We start from the raw sequence: 8,843 nt of genomic DNA, 5'->3' as shown, positions 1-8,843 counted from the left end.
TTTTCCTAGTTTTTTACATAATTTTAAAATTTTGCTGTTGGATTGTTTGCATTGGGATCTAATGAGACCCATACATTACAACTTAATATCTCCTTTGTATCTAATCTATAGTTCCCTTAGTATTATAGTTCCCTTATGTATTTCTTTGTAATGTAATTGTTGAATAAATCATGTAGAAATTTTCATAGAATGGGTCTTCTAATTATATCTCCATGCTGTTTTTTAACGTCTTCTGTTCTTCATATTTGCAAGTAATTGCAAGTTAGATCTACAGGTGTGACCGTATTCAGGTCTGATATTTTGACGAGTATAATTTAGATATTATTTGAGTATTTCTAGCTGGAGGCACATAGAGTCTGGAGGTTCTGTATACATGAGACAAAGATGGCCTCTGTATATTGTCCCTCCGTGATTTATTTCTTCATTGTAAACCAGTGGTTCAAAAGCCCAGTGGTGCCAAACTCAATTTTTTACTTATCTGTTTTAAACATAGCTCAAATAAGTGCATTTTTAGCTATTTAGAGCCTGCTTGCTTTTCATGCCTACCCCATGAAACTTTGCCCAACAGCTGCTAGCCATAAATAGGATAATCCCTGTAGCTATGAAAGACCCAGGCTGCTGCTGCCCTTTGGAACTCTCTGATCCAAAGACTTCCATCTGGGCTGCAGAGCGACCTCACCCAACCATGTAAGTCTCTGATACCCTTCTCCCCTGGGAGTTCTCTTGTGCACCTCCCTTTCTGGGTAGTAGCTCCCTTGCCATTGCCTCTGGACGGCCTCATGCTGTGAGGGACTTTCCCTACAGGCAAACCTGACAGAGTATTGCCTGAATAGAGCTCATGTGTTCTACTGCATTCTGGGCTCACATCCTTTTCATGGATCACCCTCAAAATGTCAAAAAGGAAGTGATTTATCTCTTTGTGATGGAAGCCAGCTTTGATGACTATTACCTGGAGCAGTTAAAACTCTTGTGAAGGGTTACGTGAAAAAGAAGGCATTCATTTCCAGAATGTAGGGCAGACCATCCAAGCAGGTGGCTTAAATTTATTCTCACAGTTTTGGAGACTAGATGCCTGAAATCATTGTCAGCAGGGCCATGCTTCTTCTGTGACTGTGTATAGAATCATTCCTTGTCACTTCCTAGCCTCTGGTGCAAGCCCTCAATCCTAGACATTCTTTGCCTTGATCTGCGTCACTCCAACCTCTACCTCTGTTATCACATGGCATTCTCCCTGTGTGTCTTTCTTTTGTATGTTTTATCCTTGCCTTACGAGGACACAATTCATGTTGGATTAGGACACACTCTAATGACTTCTTAACTTGATTACATCTGAAGACCCTATTTCTAAATAAGGTCACACTTTTCATTGAGGTGTTTGTCATTGCTTTGCCAGAATTCATGTGTTCTGGACACGCATGTTTTTTTTTTTTTATTTTTTATTTTATTTTTGGGACAGAGAGAGACAGAGCATGAACGGGGGAGGGGCAGAGAGAGAGGGAGACACAGAATCGGAAACAGGCTCCAGGCTCCGAGCCATCAGCCCAGAGCCCGACGCGGGGCTCGAACTCACGGACCGCGAGATCGTGACCTGGCTGAAGTCGGCCGCTCAACCGACTGCGCCACCCAGGCGCCCCTGGACACGCATGTTTTATCAGCAATGTGATTTGAGAATTTTTTCTTGGTATCTGTGGCTTACTGTTCTCTCAGTGGTGTCTTTGGGAAAGTAGCTTAATTTGGATAAATTCTAATTCATTAATTTTGTTGAACCTTGTTTTTGGTGTCATCTCTTAAAAATGTTTGCCTTGGGGCGCCTGGGTGGCGCAGTCGGTTAAGCGTCCGACTTCAGCCAGGTCACGATCTCGCGGTCCGTGAGTTCGAGCCCCGCGTGGGGCTCTGGGCTGATGGCTCAGAGCCTGGAGCCTGTTTCCGATTCTGTGTCTCCCTCTCTCTCTGCCCCTCCCCCGTTCATGCTCTGTCTCTCTCTGTCCCAAAAATAAATAAACGTTGAAAAAAAAAATTTAAAAATGTTTGCCTAGCTGAGGTCACAGTGAAATTCCTGCTTTTGTTTCATCTAGAAGTTTTATTGTTTGTATCTTGCGTTTAGGTCTATTATAAGTTTTGAGTTTTTTTGTAAACAGCATGAGTTTTTTGTTTTGTTTTTTACATATGGATATCTGATTGATCCAGCACCATTTGTTGAAAAGACTACACTTTCTTTATTGAATTACTTCAACACTTTTGTAAAAAAAAAAAAAAAAAAATCAGTTGACTTTAAGTATGTGTGTTTATTTCCAGACCCTGTATCCTTTTTCATTGATTTACAAAAGTATTGGAGTACAATTAATTTTTGCCTTTTGATCTTGTATCCTGCAACCTTGCTGAAGTTGTTTATCAGTCCTAATTAGTGTACAAGATTTTCTACTGACAAAAATCATGCCATCTGCAAATAGACTTAGCTTTAATTCTTCCTTTCTTATCTGGATGCCCTTTATTTTCTTGCCTGTCTTCTCTGGATAGAGCCTTCATTACAATGGTGAAGAGAGGTGGCAAGAGCAGACATATTTATCTTGTTTCTGTTATTAGGGGGAAATCATTTGGTCGTTCAGTATTTATTAGGTATGATGTTAGTTTGGGATTTTTAAAAATCAGGTTAGGAAAGTTCCCTTCTCAGATTACTGAGTTTACTTAGTTCACTGAGTGCGTTTATCATAAAGTGGTATTAGATTTTACTAAAGTACTTTTCAATGTCTATTGAGATTATCATGTGATTTTTAACTTTTATGATGTTCATATGGTGTATTATCTTTTCTTAAAAATTTTTTAATGTTTATTTATTTTTGAGAGAGAGAGAGAGAGAGAGAGAGAGAGAGAGAGAGAGCATGAGTTGGAGAGGGGCAGAGAGAGAGGGAGACACAGAAGCTGAAGCAGGCTCCAGGCTCTGAGCTGTCAGCACAGAGCTCGACATGGGGGTTGAACCTATGAACTGTGAGATCATGACCTGAGTTGAAGTTGGATGCTTATCTGACTGAGCCATCCAGGTGCCCTAAGTTAATTTTCAATGTTAAGCCAATCTTGCATTCCTGGGGTAAATACCATTTGGTAATGGTGTATAATCATTTTAAGATGTTGGTAGTTTTAGTCTGCTGGCCTTTTTTTCTTGTGAAGATTTTTGTAACTTTGTCAAGTTGAACATTATAAATTCTTAGTATTGCCAGATGCATACAAGTTTAGGCATTTTTCTTTCAGATAAACTTTATTTTTATATACTTCAAGTTTTTGTCATTAAGATAACTTTTTATTAATAACAGTGAAACATTAATGGTTTGTTGGTGTCCTCTAGAGAAAGACCACCAGGATCACACCTGTGGTAAAAGATGTTGGGTGTACTGAGTTCTAGAAACACACCATTAATGATTGTGGGTTAAACCAGTGTTTAAAAAAGACTTATCATAGGACTGTATTATAAAAAAGACTTATAGGACTGTATTCTGCTTGTATTAGTTGATTTGGGTTATGTTCAAGGAAGCTGAGATTTGCTCTCTATTGGATGCTATCAGGAGTTGAATGTAATTTCATCATTGGGAATTTTAAGTTTCAATCCAGAAGGCAAGAAGAATGGAGTGGTGATAACACTAATTGTTAAAGAAGCAGCAGTCAGTTTTATTAACAAGAAGAGGGGAGTTTGGGGACTTTTTTTTTTTTTACTTTTTACAGACTTATTTAGAGTGCATTTGTTTTTGTTTTTGTCTTGATCCAGTTTGGTCACCAAATGGCGTTGTCTAATGATGGTGTTGTGTGAGATTCTTTATTTTGCCAGGCCAACTCTGGGTTGTCTGGGCTGCTTCTGTATACACTGCAATCTGCATCGGATGCTTTTTAGTATTTTTCATTGAGTAACTCATTTTACATATAGAAATTCAGTTACTCCTCAGCAAACTCTGTGAGACCGGGAATACACTATGCCCTTTTATGAGTTAACTGAGAAATACAAGTTTGCATAAATTACCAGAGATCTCAAAGATAGCAGGAGACAAAGACATAATCAGGTTTCAAGCTCTTACTACTCAGAGACCATACTATTTACTTGATGCTAATGTTGAGCATCCATATATGCCATGTGCTGTAGGCTCAGTATTTAAACAGCTATAGTCAAAAGTAACCAATGTACTCTATGTTGTTTTATGTTGAATGGAGAGGCAGGAAACACACACAGGTTGTTGCAGTCTTAGTGTTTATGTTTTTATGGGAAAAAAGTAGTGGTTAACAAGTGGTAAAACTTAGGCTCATAAGAAGTTTGGGAAGGAAACAAAGGCAAGGGAGCTAATAGAGAATGCAGGGATTCCAGTGTGTAGTTTTTTGTGGGGGATGAGAAACTCATTGAGTGAAGATTTCATCATTAATTTATTTATCTTTCCGTCATCTAATAGGTCTTTAGTAAGCACTGTTTCAAATATTCACTGTTTGTAAATAGTGGAGAATGATATGGACAGTCGTGCGTTCATGTAGTTAACCATAATGATTCTCCATGAAAATAAAGGTATAGGTCTGGTTCAGCTTAATGTTTGTAATGGTTAATGTTTTAAAGCATGTGATATGTTTCCATGAATTTGGACATGGGTATTTGGGGCCAGATTCTTCCCAGTTATGCAGAGTATAGGGTGTGGGTGTTTAATACTCTTGTGGGGAAAAAAAGGTAAGTTGTATTATATACTTGAAATATTTTTGCTGCTACTGTAGACTGACTCACACAATTTGTACCCCAGAAAACCACAGGTTGCACTTAATTTGATTAAGCATTATGGTCATCTGCACAGTTCTACCCCATCATGGTCTTATGAGTATAGTGAATTAACGCAAGTCGATTGTAACCTTCTGGCAGAAGCAAGGTAAGTTATGAGTAGGGGGACAGTTATCTATGAAAAACTGAGATGATCTGCAGTTGGTACCATTTTGAATAATACTCCAATTTAGTAAAAAAGGTATACTTGATATTCTCAAGCAGGGAAAATTTTAATGCTTTTTATAGAAGGTGGAAGGTTTTTGTTTTAATGATCCACAAAGTCCAAAAGCCCCATTCTACTTTTCACAGGTGTAAGTTCTATATGGATATATTTCTAGCACATTAGGGAAGAGAAAAAAATGTGACAGCATTTTGCTTGATTGAAGAACAAATAAAGTCTAATCTGTCCATTTCTCCATGTTAACTTATATTTTCACAGTGCCACAGAAACTAATGTGATTTGGGGGTTGGGTATCCAACTCTTGATTGTAGCTTGGGCCATGATCCCAGGGTCATGGGATGGAGCCCTGCATGCTTAGCATGGAGCCTGCTTAAGATTCATTCTCTCTCTCTTGGGGCGCCTGGGTGGCGCAGTCGGTTAAGCGGCCGACTTCAGCCAGGTCACGATCTCGCGGTCCGTGAGTTCGAGCCCCATGTCGGGCTCTGGGCTGATGGCTCAGAGCCTGGAGCCTGTTTCCGATTCTGTGTCTCCCTCTCTCTCTGCCCCTCCCCCATTCATGCTCTGTCTCTCTCTGTCCCAAAAATAAATAAAAAACGTTGAAAAAAAAATTAAAAAAAAAAAAAAGATTCATTCTCTCTCCCTCTCTCTCTCTCTCTCCCCCTCTCCCTCCCCCTCCCCCTCCCTCCCCCCTCTGCCTCTCCCCTGCTTGTGTGCACATGCGCACTCTCTCTCTCTCAAACAAAAACCTCTTAAAATAAGGAATTAGTGTGATTTGATAATCAGTATCTCATTTGACCCCCACCCACCTCACATCATCTCTATCATCGTACATATGAAAAAAGTTGAGCAACGGAGCACAGTCTTTTCTGATCTCACATGGTTCATAATAATAATGAAATCTTGTCACTTTGAATGTATAATATAGGCCACCACCATGATGGGTATTGTTCAAAAACTTGAAACTCAGAATACCTCTGTAAAGTAAGTATACATAATTTTACAAATATGACATCACAACTTACACATAGGACTGAAAAGGCAACGTAGTGTTCCATTTATGTGCCATTCTTTGGGAAAAGGCAAAGGTATAGAGATCTGGAACAGATGAGGGGTTAAGGGTGGGGGTGCTGACTACAAATGGGCACCATGAGTTTTTTGGGTGGTGATCAAGCGTTCTGTATCTTGATTGTTGCAGTGCAAGTGTACATTTTGGAAAATGGATAGAACTACACTTAAAATAATGAATTTTGATATAGGTGTATTAAAACTGAATTACTAGAAAATGAACAGCCACCAAAGCAAAACAAAACAAACCAAAAAACAAAACTGCTTTCATATGCTTAGAAGAAATTTAAAACTCTCCTCAACCTTGATACATAGGTGTACAACAAGACATTTCCATCACGTTGGTATCTTGGGAAGAATTTCATAATGTGGAAAGGACTTGTCAGGCCCTTTTGGGAAGCCAGTTAGTAGTTAGAAAACACTGTCTAGGGCCGTCGCCTCACACACATACCTGGAGGGAAGTAAGACCTCGTCTGGAATCCATGTTTGATCTGACACCAGGCTCTTTGGATCAGACCTTCAGCAACGCTCTGGTTCTGAAACCTGAAGGTGGACCCCTCGGTTGTTCCCCAAGGAGGACCCTACCTGGGGGCGTCCTAACCCTTGGGCACCAGCATCGTGACTCTCCGGGGCCTGTCTTGAATTCTTAGGCATCAGCATCACGCCTTTCCAGCTCTAAACCTGCCATCAAGCGAGTCCCCCGCCTTCTTGCTGGGAAACGCCAGTATTCATCCCGACATCCCTTGGGACCACTGCAGCAGCCCCACGTGGCGGCGAGCCGAGAGGGAAGAAGAAGCGGTGGCAGAACACACGCTGTGGGTACAAAACGACTCCCAGCCATTGCAACTCCCGCAGCCCCATACACATCTCACTACCCGCAAGTACAATCACACCTCTCAGGGTCTCAAAACTGCTTGTCACACCCACTCCCCCACAGTCACTGAAGGGACTTCTCCTCTTGCTCAGGTCTGACACTCTGCGCCCGCAAGACGCCCACTATGCACCACCGCGCGTCCCTTATCCTCAGGCTCCAGGGCAGGTCTTCTGGGCCTCCCAGAAGCCAGGCGCACGCGCACTTCTTCTCGCGTGGAGCCTCCACGGCACAGGACGCAGCCCATTGGCCTGTGGGAAACGTAGTTCCGAAAGGAGGCCCCTCGGATGCTGGGAGTCCAGCCACTCAGGTTTTTCCCAGCATGCAGCGCTGGCCTGCGTGGAAAGCCCCTGTGCCCTGGAGACTCCTGGGAGTGCGTCTTCGCTGAACTGCGCAGGCGCACCCACTGGAGGTGGCGGCCCGCGAAGGGGTTCAAGGCGGGTGTGGTAACGGAAGCGGTGGGAGTCCCGCCCCCTCTCCCCCAACCCCGGCTTCTGGTGGGCCGTGAGTTAGTGGAGGTTGGCCCGGTGGCCCTAGCTCCTGAGGCCTCCGTCCGCTCGCATCCTCCTGTGCTCGGACAGCGCTGACTGTCGGGGAAGGCCCCTGAAGTCCGACGGAGTCCTCGCGACGGGTGCAGGAGGACGCTGCAGCCGAGGTGATGGCGTCAGAGGTGACGGCCGTGGAGGGCCTGTGGCTGAACGAGGGAACAGACGCGAGTGAAGAAGGGCCTGTTCCTGGAAGGATCGCAGCTCTCTGGGAGGGCCTGGGGCATCGTTGTCGCAGTCGTGTCTGACCACTGAGCCTCAGGGGCTCAGAGTCCCCGTTCGTCAGTTCTTAGGTGGCCAGTGATGGCTCAGGAACGCCCCTCTGCACCAGGCTGGTTGAAGCACCTGCGTTTGGGCGTGGGGGCCTCTGCCGCGCGGGCTGGGCGCGAAAACCAGTTCACTTCCGGAAGTTGCAGTGGGCGTAGCTCGACGACGACGGTGGTGCGCCACCACCTGCGTTCTTGCGTCTGTTGGGCCCGGACAGTCCATGGGTGTTTCTTGATTTTTCCCGTGTAACCGATCGTAGTATAGGTTCCGTCGTTAACAGAACAGGCAAGATATCACAATCCCCTCGAAGCGGACGTTCTAGGATACAGAAAATATAAAGGATGTAAGTAACATACGCACCGTGCGGATGGTGGTGATTCCTCAAAAGAAGAAACAAAGCGAGGGGAGGGGTGTGCTGAGGGCCTGAGCTGTGTGTGCCTCTGGGAGAGTCTTCCTCTGGGACCGTTATCTCTGAGGGTGTGCCTAGGATGTGTGCTTGGGGGTGCCATCGGTATTTCCAGTGATGAAGGCTGGGTGATTCTGTATATTTGTCTGCAGGGCCACATGTGTCTGTCCAATAGGTTCCATGTGTTCCATCATCCTGGTGATGATGGTCCCTGTGTCCAGGCAGGAGTGTCAGTGCCTGTCTCACTGCATGCGGTAGTGGTTTTTTTGTGCCTATGTATGGGCTCCCCAGTCTGTGCGTAATGAAATATAAAGGCCTGTCAGGTGCAGATTTACATGCGGGTTCTACTTAACTTCTAAGAGGCACATAATTATCGTGTATTAAATTCCTACATGTGAAAAAACTGGAAACCTTTACGATTATTTTTAGTAAGTTTGTGCAAGCTCCATACTGCATGAAATGGAAAGGTTGGGATCAAGCCAACTTTTTAGGTTTATTCAGTAGTCAGTGAAATGAAATAAAATTCAGATATATAAGTAAGTTTTAAGGTTTCTTTATTTTGAGAGAAGTGTGGGGGCAGGGCAGAGAGAGAATCCCAAGCAGACTCTGCTTTCAGCACAGAGCCTGATGTGGGGCTCGATCTCCTGAATCAGGAGATCATGGACCTGAGCTGAAATCAAGAGTTGGATGCTTAATGACCGAGCCACCCAGGCTCTCCGTATGCATAA

This window comes from Puma concolor, chromosome A2 (genome assembly GCF_028749965.1).
Source record: "Puma concolor isolate L17-30 chromosome A2, mPumCon1.1.hap2, whole genome shotgun sequence".
NCBI classification, from domain to species: domain Eukaryota; kingdom Metazoa; phylum Chordata; class Mammalia; order Carnivora; family Felidae; genus Puma; species Puma concolor.
The sequence above is the reverse complement of the archived record's forward strand: the minus strand, read 5'-3'. Positions refer to the sequence as shown.